Below are 14541 nucleotides of genomic sequence, written 5' to 3'. Positions count from 1 at the left end.
TACCACTGGAACATCGAAAATAGAAACCGGCCTCTCAGTGGCAACCTGCGTATCCATCACATATGTTAAAAAGCTCACGCATCCCTGCTGTAGACTCTGCCTTACCCTGGCGGCAGAGTAGAAAGTTGATCCTGATCTAGTCCCTTCGCCATAAACAATAGGGGTGAGTGCGGTGTGGTTCGGTGTGGCTATTGTCCCAAACCTGACCACTAACTGCAAATACGGTTAATCCATTTTTAAAACTACTTGGTGCAGTTATTTTTGCAGTGTAGTTAGACAATTACTTTTGTAGTGCAGTTTTGTTTTTTTTTTGTGTTTCGGTTATTAACCGCGTGGATTTGGTGTGTTTATTTTGTGTGGTTTTTAACCGCGGTTTAGAGTTCAAACAATTTTAATAATTCAAACATATTACTTGTAATAATAAAAATACCATATAGTATAAGACAATTAACTTAAATTACAAACAACTAATATCTTAAAAATGTCAAATCACTAGTAATTAACAATAAGTATCTTTAAATTGTTAAATTTCACAAATTTCCAAAGTTAAACATAAGAAAAAACCAATATTTTTGTCTTTTAGAATTTTATCCTTCTTTCATCCATGAAACTTGTCTTATTTTAGATATTTAATATATTAATAATTAATAAAAATTGCATAAAATATATGTGGTGCGATGCGGTTTTTGAAAACTAATAACCGCACCACACCGCAAATTTGCAGTTTTTGAAAAACAGAAAACCTCACCATTGGTTTTTATTGTGGTTGCGGTTTATCGGTTGCAGTTTATGCGGTTAATTTTTGTTGTGGTGCAGTTTTTGCTCACCCCTAAGAAACAGTAAGTACTCCACAACTAGGGTCTCGTATAGTCACCATCTGACGCTCACAGTCAATCACAACTCCAAACCGGCTCAACCAATCCATGCCCACTATGACACAAACATCACCCATCGCTATCGGCACCAAATCTATCGGAAAATAAACAATGAAAAACTCTAAAACTCATCCCTGGTATACATCAGTGGCAAAAACCGCGTGCTTATCGGCAATAGAAACCCTCAACGGTCGACTTAATGCCTCGTGTCTAACACTAATGTGATGACTAAAGGATAAAGACACGAAAGATCACCTCGCACCCGAGTCATATAACACCAAGGCAAGCATATAATTCACAAGAAAAGTACCTATATGAAACACAATATAAGCATAAGTAAATCTCAAAATAACATGAATAAGGAGATACGTACCAGCAACAATGTTAGGTGTTGCGCGGATATCCTCTGCAGTCAGCTGGAAAGCTCTCCCACGAGCTCTCGAAGCCTCGGCCTTCCCCAACCAGCCAAAAGTAACGCACAAAGCAGGAGAAGGAGAAGCTTGGGCTTATCCATAAGTGAGCTGAGGACACTCGACCTTTCGATGGCCAGTCTGGTTGCAATGAAAGCAAACTGAAAGTCCCTTAGGCAGTCCATCATCGTATGCCCCTCCTTGCCACATTTGTAGCATATCCCGTCTCGAAAAGATCCCTCATGACTCTTGTCGCACTTGCCACAAGTGCAGCCCTTTTGGCCTCCTGCTCTCGTATCAGCAGGTTTAGCCCGCTTCGTTGCCGGATATGACTGCACTGCTCTCCTGTCTCTCCCCTGAGGTTCTCCCTCCTCTCTGGCCTGATTGTCTAGCTTAATCTCTCTCCTCCTGGCATTGGTCTATAACTCGACCAATGTCCGATATGATGAGTTCTCCACAAACTCCCGAATATTTCTCCTCAAAATGCTCAAGTACTGTCTTACACATGCCTGCTCCGTAGACACGTGCTCAGGGTAAAACAACACCCTCTCATGAAACATCCTCGTAATCTCTATCACTATTTCTCTATTATGCTTGAGAGACAGAAACTCCTGGGCCAATCGTTCCCTCTCCACCTGGGGAACATACTCGTCTTTGAATAACTAGGTAATCCTCTCCCAAGTTACTGCAACATGATCTGTAGGAGTGAAATTAATTGTCACGAACTTCCACCAGTCCTTCGCTCCCAAGCAAAGCTAGTCCAGTACAAACTGAACTTTCAAGTGCTCCGGGCATGAACATGTATAGAAACATCCCTCGATGTTGGAGTTCCATCTTATAGCAGAAAGCGGGTCCTGGGTCCCATCACACTCTGGTGGCTTCGTGTTGCTGAACTCTCGAAACAAGAACGAGTTACCCTCCTGTGGCCTCGCAGCTGCAAGGTCTGCGGTGGCTGGGACAGCAGCAATCTCTGTGACAGCAACATATCGCTCGTCAAAAGTCTCAATAAATGTGGTCTTAATACACTCGAAATTGTCTGGAATGGCCTCCTTGATAGCTGCGGCCACCTCCTTGGCAATGATCCTACGGATCTCCTCGTCACTAGTACCGCCAACCCTGGGGTTGTTGTGGGTAAGCACCATAGTCTCTCTGAAACACAAACACAAAATCATCAGGGACTGGCTAAAGTGTACACTCATTTACCCACCCGTACATGCTCCTTAGCATCCTAAGGTTCTTACTTGGGTCGCATACAAATTCGGTGCTTTTAGTAGTACAGACCCTATACTACCTTCCACACTAACCCATAGTCGCCCCAAGTCCTCCTCCTAGGATCCTAATTCACAAGTACTCTATCCCTCACAGATATCAAACTACTCTCTCAGTAGATTCCTCAAATGCACGTCTAGGTATCTCTCCTAGATTACTCCTCGACTCAAAACTCTCTCTAACAGATTCTTGCCATGTACCCCTACTCAGCATACACGCAGAGCAAATAGCATAATATATCAATCAATAGCATCCCCTTAGGCTAAGGCATCATAAATCAGGCAACTCTAGCTTTAAATTCCTGAAATACCTAGCCTATCATCTAGCATGTAGTTCTAATATCTCATAAGTATTTCATCTCATAATATAAACAAGTAAGGGTATTTTAGGATATCACCATTCGGGCTCTGGCTGATTGTGCACACTGCTTCGTCTCGTTTTCTCTTAAAATATTTTGCTCGTTTAGAAAATCATTTCTTTTTAGAAAATATTTTCAAATCCACAGTTTCACATTTCTCAAAACCAAGTTTACAAGTTGTTCAAAACAAAAGACAATAAATGTTTGACAATATCCCAGAATCCTCAAAACATAATCTCTAGCGGGTGTGTACAATATGTCGACGCCTTCCCGCGATCCTTAGATGTACCTGAAACACATTTCACACAACACTATAAGCACAAAGCTTAGTGAGTTCCCCAAAATACCACACACAATAGTTATCCTCTCATGGCTATATCACGATAAGGACCCTCCAGTCATGTATCTCAGTGAAGACCCTTTGGTCTCACAGCTCGGGTTGGACCCCCTAGTCCTGTATCTCAGTGAAGACCCTCCGACCTCACAACTTGGTTTGGACCCTCTGGTCCAAACTCAATAAGGCATATAATAATATACAACATAAATAAAAAAGATAAAATGGATAATATCACATAACTCAGTAATCACATAAGACCCTCCAGTCAATAACTCAGATAAGACCCTACAGTCGCACAATAATTACCACTCATGTAAGTATAATGAGAAGACTCACCTCGTTGGTAAAGCAAGTATGTCTCGTACTCAACAGTCAGTCTAGACTCCGCCTATATATATCATAATCATCTCTAATTAACAATTTATAACAACAACTCTAAAGATGTTAATCTAACCCCCTTTACTAATTCTCGAAAAGGGTAAAAGAGAATTTTACCCGTCCATGGCCTCCAAAGTCCACAACTTGACCAAACCCTAAAAGTCAACAGAAGTTAACACTCAAGTCAACAGTCCATGTTGACCCAACTCATCGAGTGCATCTATATGACTCGTCGAGTTTCTCCTGTTCTCAGAAAAATCAGGAAAAATCCAACTCAACTCGCCGAGTTGTCTCACCAACTCGTCTAGTTTGCATCGCGTCCAAGATAATTGACAGAAACTGTAACCAACTCGTCGAGTTGGCTAACCAACTTGTTGATATCCTTAAGCCTAATCACTCGTTCAGATGCTTTTTAGCGAGACTAAAGCCCTAAACTCTAGATCTAGCCTTCTAAGGATGAAATACCATGTAAAGCTTCAAGCTTTACATCCATGCATGGCATCTAGGGATAATTTTGCCAAACCAAAGATCAATAAAAGGTTTAACGCATGTAGGTTGGTCAAAGCTTGAGTCTTTAGGTCTAAAGGGCCTAATAATGTCCATATCTGAAGTCTTAGCTTTGTGGTAAGCTCAAAACCATTAATGACTCAAGAAATGCTAAAAATATCCATAATCTCCCTAATGGAGAGGTCTAGCAAACAATTTATCAAGGTAATGGAGTTTTACCTCCAAATGGTCATAAACACTAAATAGATGCCAGATCCAGAGACTCCTTCTTGTTCCAAGCCTTTTACTCCTCAAGTTCCTTCAAAGAATGCGCCAAAACACACACTCTAAACCTCACACTCTCTCCCACAGTGGAAGATATCTCGATTAGGGTTTATCTTATGGTGATAAAGTGATGAGGTAGTCGGGATAAAGGAATTAAGGTCCTTTAAATCGGGTGCAAACCCTGAAAATTAGGGTTTTCATGCTCAGCTCTTACTCATCGAATTAACTCTAAAATCCACGCGGCTATCTCAATCTCTACTTGACGAGTTGGGGCCACCAACTCGTCGAGTTTCCCTATAAAAATGAATATAAAAAAATTAAACTTATACCTGGGAAACGAGATGTTACAGGACTTTATTATCTTGATCCCACATTTTCAGGTAGTAAGTCCTCCATTCCAAAAAATTCTTGTTGTTTTTCTAACTTTACCTGGCACAACATGCTTCAGTCATCCTGTTGATCAAGCTTTAAATGTGCTTAAAAATAAACTTAATTTCAGTAATGTTTTGTTACCTCCGTGTGATGTGTGTCATAAAGCAAAACAAACTAGAGACTCTTTTCACAATAGTGAACATGTCACTAAGTCCATAGGGGAACTCTTTCATCTAGACGTGTGAGGACCATATCATGTAGAGTCTGGATTTAGATTTTTGTTGACTATTGTTAATGAATTCACAAGAGCTACATGTATATTTATTCTTAAGTCTAAATATGAGGTTTATCAAAGTTCTATTACTTTTTTTTTTCAAAATGTAAAAAAATTAATTTCAAGTTAATATGTAAACTTTAAGGTGTGATAACTGAACTGAGTTTATAAATCTCAGTGTGAAACTTTTAATGAGGATAATGGAGTTGTTCCCCAGACATCTTGTGTTTACACTCCACAACAGAATGGAGTTGTGGGCAGGAAACATAGGCACATTTTAAACGTGGCTAAGTCTCTTATTTTTTAGTTGGGAATTCCTTTGAAATACTAGTATGATGCTATTCCTACTTCTGTCTTTCTTATAAATAGGACACCTTCCTATCTTTTAAAATGTTTATCTCCTTATGAAATGGTTTATAAAAACTGTCCCAACTTTGATAATCTTCTGATCTTTGGGTGTTTGTGTTTTTCTACAAACTTAAATAACAATGATAAGTTTGTTGCTAGAGTTGAAAAATGTGTTTTTTTGGTTATTCTTAGGAAAAGAAAGGTTATAAAGTGTTAATTCTTGACTCAAATTCTGTCTTTGTTTCCAGTGATATCAAATTTTATGAGTATGTCTTTCCGTTCAAAATGCAAAGTTCTATTTTTGGTAATACTAATAAGAACTCTTTTGGGGTTGATAATTTTTCCTGTGATGAGCCTACTCAGTCTGAGTCATTTGTTTAATGAATTTATTAATAATAAGAGACTAGATCATCGGTCAGATGGTACTAGTTCGCCTCATAACCTAACTAGAACAGATGCTACTCATGATAGTTCGTATACTATCTTTGGTTTAAAGGAGTCCCCTATGAGTTTTTTTGTTGGGTCTGGTACTGATTTTCTTGATATGGATGAGGAAACTAGTTAGTCTAGAATACTTCTAAGCCCCTTGTTTCTCAGTTGATTGGTCTCACACGTACAAGAAGAGAGTCTCCCTTCTTACTAGATTTAGTGATTATGTCATACAAGGAAAATACTGTTGGGTTTTGAGCATTTTAACACTCCTATGGTGTACATGTAACCCTAAATACCTTGGATATGTGTTTTCTCTTTTATACATGCAAATATCAATTTTTCCAAGGTATTATCCTAACTAGCACATTATGAAGTACAACTAATATAAAACTAGTAGAATTACATACCTCTTTGTTGGTGCTTAATTCCATGGAGCTCAAAAGCCTAGTGCCCCAAGTGTGACACCTCAAATGGTTCACACGACACCATGAACATTTGGAATAGCCATGAGAGAAGATATGAGTGCATAGAAATTGCTTTGCCCTCTTGTGTATACACTAGTGCCAATTTCTCCAACCAATGGGGTCTTTATATAGTGTGGCTATTAGGGTTACACCATGTAACCCATGACTTTACCCATTCCTTATGCTCCATGGATTTTAACCTCCATGGAGTATCCATGGGCCACCACATGGGCTAAACCCAACATAAGGAACATTGATCACAAGCCCACATATATAAGAATCAATGATTTACAAAATCAATCCCCATATATTTAATTAGTCTCTTTTTTTATCACTAAATTAATTCCAAATTAATTCTTGATCAATACTAATTAAATAATATGATTTCATAATAATATATTAGAACTTGTAATATATTAATATTTCACAAATATCTTCCTCTCATTAAAAGGTCTACCCAAATGTTCAGATGCCATGCAACCCAAATGGATCATGTCGGGTCGGGTCAAGTATATACCAATTATAGTTATGGACTTAGACACCAATCCAACAGTCTCCCACTTGGATAAGTCTAATAACTATTATTAAAAGTACGCCTTCAGAACCTAACTAGTAATCGTAGCTCTTAAAAGCTGCTGCTGAACTCTGAACAAATCAATGACGCGTCCATTAGATAAGTGATCATATATTCCTCCGTTGTAGATATCATATGGACTGAGACATGGATTATAATCATTCTCACTTTCCATTTGTTGTTTCCCGATTTTCGATTTATGACGACCGACTAATTGAACAAATCAAATCAGCCCAGGCTAGGCCAAGCACTTATGGGTGCCATCACTATATCATTGAGGGGCCCACATATATCGCTTTTATCCCTTTAAGGGTAAAGGAATGGATAAACTTCGAATCATATGCTTGTACTGACTACTTTTTGAATCATACACAAAGGCACGTTTTATAACATCGAGTTACTAATGCGTTTTCATGCAATCAATGTACAACCAACTCATAGTCAACAACTCATATCTCTAGGTTTGAAGAATATAAGATATTATCGTCTCATGATTCACTCGTGATAAAATCCATGAAGTGATTCAAATGAGCATGGGTTTAATCCAATACTCAGAACGTATGAGTACTCATGAATGTTGCAACAATCATTGCTATGTCTAATGCACATTAGACAAATCATACAAGCCAAATTCATGACAGTCTTAAATCAATACCTACTTCCAAAGTATGACTGACTGTGGAGAGTTGGAAAAACTTAGTCTTTCAGGAAGAACGACCTAGTTATTCTGGAAGTCAAAACATGCAAAGTGAAACACAAGAATAATACTAATCCTATATGGTCCCAAACTCTTGAGTGTAAATAAAAACCCTTTTATCTAAGCACCATATTGATTACTCATTATTCATTGTTTCAATTTATCAACTTTATACTTGAATTCAAACACTAGTTGTCCCATGCTCCAAGCATGTACACTATGTTTTCCAAACAATAGCTATGCCATACTCCAAGTATGCACACTATGTTTGTCTTTACTTTGTGAAATAGACCAATTTGAACATAATTTCAATGATTCTCATTTCACAATCCCAAATCCTTTTTGTAAATGTAAGAATACCAAACTCTTTCCAATTACTGTAATATGTTAGATTCTAAACTTATATGCAATGATCCCCAAGTAATGACTATGCACAGAAGTCACAAAGACTTGGCAACAGACATTATAGAGTATTCTAATGGAAATCAATTCCATGGAAATGAAGTCTCAAATTCAAAGTACATTCCTTTGAATATCCTTCTTTGCATTAAGTTTTTCTAATCTTATACAGATTCAAATAATAATTTCCATTAATGGAAACAATTCCATATTAGCATTTTGACTATCACTTCTGAACAAGAGTTTCCTCTTTTTAGAACATGTCAATATGGTCCTAACTATATACTTCCAGTAGTCCATGACAATTGCTTAATCAATTCAGTCATATCCAGTTCTATTCTTTTTTCCCTCTTAATGCCCTATGCATTTGGAAAATTTTAGAATGGATAAATATTATAGCACATGTAATTGATCCTATACCCAAAGCATATGGGACACGATTCATGCTATAAATTTTTTGTTTGCCATGCTCTCATAATTCAAACTATGAAGAGGGAGGCCGTAATTATAATCAAATTTTGAGAACGCAACATATATAGAATTTCCTTATGTTGAACCATTCCAACATAAGATTCAAATATATTCTTGACTAAAGCTGATTAAAATCTCAATCTAAGCTTGTAGAATTGGAATGAATAATGCTATAAAAATTTTGTTTGCCATGTTCTCATAATTCGAACTATAAAGAGGGATGCCGTAATCATAATCAAATTTTAAGAACACAACATATATAGAATTTCCTTATGTTGAACCAATCCAACATAACATTCAAATATATTCTTGACTAAAGTTGATTAAAATCTCAATCTAAGCTTGTAGAATTGGAATGAAGTATAAAATCCTCTCCTTTAATTATAGGAAAACAACTTTTCAAAGTGAATTGAAACTTTTGTTTTCTATAATTAACATTGCTAACTTGCAACATAATCATCATGCTCCCACTAGCATAATGATTATTATCTTACTAGCATAACACTTATGCTCCCACTAGCTTTGACATGTACTCAGAAATCAGCTAGACTTCTAGAAAAACAATACTTTATTGACTTTCTTACCAAAATTCAGATTTATGATACGCGATGCTTTGATAAAACTTTATCAAAATCATACACCTTTCCTTGGATAGCTCACATGTGTGTCTAAACAATTATGAAGAGGGATGTCATAATCATAATGTTTAGACCTTTTTTCATTCTCACAAGTCCAAGTTAGTGTGCCAGTTAACCACACACGCTCCACTAATGACTTTGAGAATGTAAATATCATATTTGATATCTACTTAAAATCTACTTAGTGAAAGAGTTTCTTCACCATCATTTTCATGAATCGGAGAGAAACCTTATGACACTTAGGTTTTATGGTGTAAGTGTTCTTATCCATGTGAATTTGTCATAACCATAATCACAAGACAAGGCCAGCAGCAAATACAAACACATATGGACTGAAGGTCGTGGGCTAGTGATTAACAATACTATTGGTTAGTTCGTTGAAATTATTTCAGGATCTTTTAGACTCCTACTGTCCTCTTGACATATAAGACTCTCTTGTCAAGAACCATTCCTTGAAAAAACAAATATTCAAGAGTTAGTGTGAATTCTTATCAAGACAAACACTTCACACAATTGGCCTTAGTTGGTCTTTATTTTATCCAAAACATCACAACTTACAAATTTCAAATGTACAAGAGTAAGAAAACATTTTACTCTACATTTGACAATTGTTTTACACCTTTCTTAAGATTATATCACTCAAGGCTCAATCTTGGAGTATGACTCTAAGATTTGATTTTGGAACAAAGTATGATTTATCTTTTGATTTAACCATTTCAACAATTCATGATTCCTCTCCTTAGCCAAAAAAATGAACAAAGGTGTCCTTAGAGGATCAATTGTGATATGGTTTCATAATCACTAAGATAATCATAAAACAAGATACTCAAGTACTCTCCCATCTCTTCAGATTGAAGAAACTTTTATCTTCCTACCTTATTTGATTCTTCTTATCCGTTTTGTCATACATTGAAACCTTTCCAATGTTTCAGAATTACTCTTAAACTTGTAAGCATAACCATATTTACTAAACTTTAGTAAATCATAACGAATAATCTTATCAACCTTTATGGTGGACCTGATCATCACATAACCAAGTGTACTCAATCCTTTAGTCCTTCACTTGACTCACACGTACATGTGAACAAGGAATTAGTATTAATTTTCCAAAGATGAAAAATTCTCATTCATCATACAATACAAGTTACATGATTCCACATTTCTATCCAACTGAAACTTGGGTGATGAGAATCTTTCCTTATTTGGTAAATTATGACACTACCACAAATAACATAATCAAATCCATTTTCCAAAATTGCTTATCAATGGAAACATATAAACAATAATTTTTTCACAAATACCATTGTAAGGATAATTAAAAATAAATAAAACAAAATTTTTTCTTTTATTTTAAAAACTTGCAGAAAAACATATCCTTAAAATGCAAATACATATGAAAAACATTTTGTTGTCTATTCCTAAGCAATATATATCATAACTCTTATGCAGCAGCTCAAAATTCTGATCTTCAGACCATGCGATCGAAATCCATCTTCGCGATCAGAATCAATATAATCATACTTTAAGCTTCCTTTGATCCTTCCAAAACATCAAAATGTAATTACATTACATCATGTATTAAGAATCTCAAAAAGAGACCTAAATGGAGTTAGATAATGGAGTTTACCCGAAGGAAAGTCAAACGTTTTGACTTTTACCATCCTTATGAAATTTCAAGTAAATTGGGCAACTTCACAACCAATGTCCCTTTTATTGGAAAAAGAAATAAATGGACTCTTTGGAAATGGTATACGGGATTATCACAGACTTAGCCTTTCCCTTTACCATTAGGTCAAACGACTTGACCATGGCTGATCCCTTTCAATTGGGAAGAGAAAGTTTTCTGGACTTCCAATGTCACTAATGTCAATGTCCAAATAGGTTTGGGAAGTAGATCTTCCAATCTAATTTGCTTTACCAATGCTCCAAATCATTGTTGATTCAGCATCATCAAGAAAATAGGTAAGATCATTAAGGGTCATGTCGTGATTTGTCATCAGGGAGTGACTGAAGAACCAAGTCAATAGCCAGCTACCTCGAGACTTCGATGCCCAACTCTCCTGGCTCATCAATACGTGGCTTAACCTCTAAGATGTAAGCACATATAGACTTTGCTTGCCAATAGGGATTGAGTGACTTAGAACTTATCATTTCTTGAAACTTGTGGGATAAGGAGATTTATTGGAGGAGGTGGAGGAAGTGAAGTATGATTTCCAGTCCCATTAATGCACAATAAAGGGATTGATCTTTCACCTTGATTGCCATTTGGGAAATCATCTTCATTAGGAATCTTGTTCCTAAAGATTCGGGAAGATCATAGTTGTCTAAACTAGACATATATAATGGGAGAAATTCAAGTTTAGTTGATTTAAAGTCCTTAATATAACACCTAATATGAAATATTAAGGCTAGGACCCAACGATGATTTACCAATTTCCACCATGAAAAATGAAATATAATTAAGTTTTAATTGGATTTGAAACCCCTAGATCTTTTGAGATACATTGAACTTTCAATGACATGTTTGAATCTCGATTGTGCCCTCTGAAGTTTGTGACTGGGATGCCGAGGATCACAAACAAGGTGTGAATAACCATGTAAATTGACATGGTACCCTTAACTATATTACCTAATCGATGTGCCGGTTAACCACACACGCTCCACTAATCTGTAATAAAGTCAAGTTACCCTTTGCCGCTATTACTAGTCCTTATTAGTGTGCCGGTTAACCACACATGCTCCACTAACGGCTTGGTAAGGTACAAAGTGTAATTTCATGGGTTAGCACCTTTTCACATTTTCCTAAGTAACTATGATTGGGCATTTATAAGTGTTTAGTTACTTAGTATTTATCATTATACTTTTAATGAAGGGAGAATTATAGTCCTTTCCTACCCGTTCGACTAACGACCTTCCACCAGTCAATGAAGCGGTGGGTGAGAGTGAACACCCGTTAAACCGCCATTTTATAGGCAGTAACCTTATACCCCTTATAGACCGGCTTCGTGAATGAGGCATACTAATGGTAGGACTGACTTATTATTATACATATATATAATAATTAAACTCTTAATATTATAGAAGTATAAGGGTTGAATTTTAATCTTTTAAAATTCTAGGGTTCAATTTGGAATTAAAATATACATGAGGAGTAACCTTACACATTCCAAAAATTGAGGGCAAGTTTTGAAACTATTCAAGACTTTTCATTTCATAACTTATGAGTTTAACGTACATTAAAATGAAGACTCTTCATTTTATGTAACTCCTTATTCTTTAATAACATCTTTTAAAGAAGTGACTTTTAACACCCATAACTTGAGGACAAGTTATGGAGTCATAATACTATTTAATGACAAAGACTCTTCATTTTTATGTAACCTATAGCAATAATTATGAATTTTAAGATTCATAAATAAGACTTTTCATATAACTTGAAGACAAGTTACAAAAACATATTTTATGAACTTCTTTTAGATCAATATGGATTGAAAACAACTAACACATAATTTTTTTTATTAATCTAAATCAACTCATAAACAAGGTAACATAAAAAACTTTTGGTAATCCATAACCTGAGGACAAGTTATGGAGTCCATACAATTTCATTAAGATCAAGAATTATACTAACAAACAATTTGCACATAATTCCTATGATCTACCAAAACTCATAAGCATGAACATTCATAATCAACATTTTTCAAGAATTACATTAACACATATAAAACTTGAAACTTTGAATATAGCATTGAAATTGGTTTAACATAATCATTACCACATTAAAAACAGGTTTTATAAGTCCAGAACAGTCAAAGGTAATGATTCTAGACCAATTCCAGCACCAAAACTCGAAGATATGATGTTTGGGGGTCCAACTCGTCGAGTGCATGAACCAACTCGGCGAGTTGGATGAACTTTGCCTTGGACTCGTCGAGTCCCTCCATGGACTCATCGAGTCCCTTGTCCAGACAGCACAATTTTTCATTTTTTCAGCAGTTTGCATCAAGTATAACTGAAAATAAGCCTAGGCTCTAATACCACTGTTGGGTTTTGAGCATTCTAACACTACTATGGTGTACATACAACCCTAAATACCTTGGATCTATGTTTTCTCTATTATACATGCAAATATCAATTTTTCCAAGGTATTATCCTAAGTAGCATATTATGAAGTACAAGTAATATAAAACTAGTAGAATTACATACCTCTTTGCTGGTGCTTGATTCCATGGAGCTCAAGAGCATAGTGCCCCAAGTGTGACACGTCAAATGGTTCAAACAACACAATGAACATTTGGAATAACCATGAGAGATGATATGAGTGCATAGAAATTCGCTTGCCCTCTTGTGTATACACTAGTGCCAATTTCTCTAACCAATGGGGTCTTTATATAGTGTGGCTATTAGGGTTACACCATGTAACCCATGACTTTACCCATTCCTTATGCTCCATGGGTTTAACCTCCATGGAGTATCCATGGGCCAGCACATGGGTTAAACCCAACATAAGGAATCATGGATCTCAATCCCACATATATAAGAATTAATGATTTACACAATCAATCCCCATATATTTAATTAGTCTCTTTTTGATCACTAAATTAATTCCAAATTAAATCTTGATCAATAGTAATTAAATAATATGATTTCATAATAATATATTAGAACTTATAATATATTAGTATGTCACAAATATCTTCTTCTCATTAAAAGTTCTACCCAAATGTGCCGATGCCATGCAACCCAAGTAGACCATGCCGGTTCGGGTCAAGTATATACCAATTATAGTTATGGACTTAGACATTAATCCAACAAATACAAGTATGGAACTGAAAAAACTCTAGACTATTCCTCTTTATCTAATGAGTCTAAGTGTTTTGTTACCAACTTGGATAAGTCTTTAGAACCACAACCTTATTATGAAGCCTCTCTTAATCCTGAATGGGTTAAGGCCATGAATCAAGAAATGGAGGCTCTTTATAGGAATAACACTTGGATAATAATTGGTTTACCTAAAAATAGAAAACCCATTTGTTGTCGTTGGATTTATAGAATTAAATATAAAGCTAATGGAGAAATAGAAAGATATAAAGCCCGTCTTGTAGCTAAAGGCTACAGTTAAAGGGAAGGTATTGACTATAAGGGGACTTTTGCTCCTGTAGCCAAAATTGTAAAAATTTGTGTTATTATTACTGTTGCTATTAATTTGGTTGGAATCTTTGTCAATTTGATGTTAATACTGCATTTCTCTATGGTTCTCTAGAAGAAGATGTGTATACGGTTTACCTCTAGGATATCATATGGTAAGAATGATAATAGAGTTTGTAAGTTGTTAAAATCCTTATATGGTCTGAAACAAGCTCCACAAAAGTGGAATGAAAAATTAAATGATTCCTTGGTAAGTTTTGGTTTTAAACATAATCTTAGTGACTATTCTATGTTTGTTAAAAATATTAGAAATCATGTTTTTATTT

The sequence above is a fragment of the Lactuca sativa genome, chromosome 6 (assembly GCF_002870075.4).
Source record: "Lactuca sativa cultivar Salinas chromosome 6, Lsat_Salinas_v11, whole genome shotgun sequence".
NCBI lineage: Eukaryota > Viridiplantae > Streptophyta > Magnoliopsida > Asterales > Asteraceae > Lactuca > Lactuca sativa.
Note: the sequence above shows the minus strand (reverse complement) of the source record.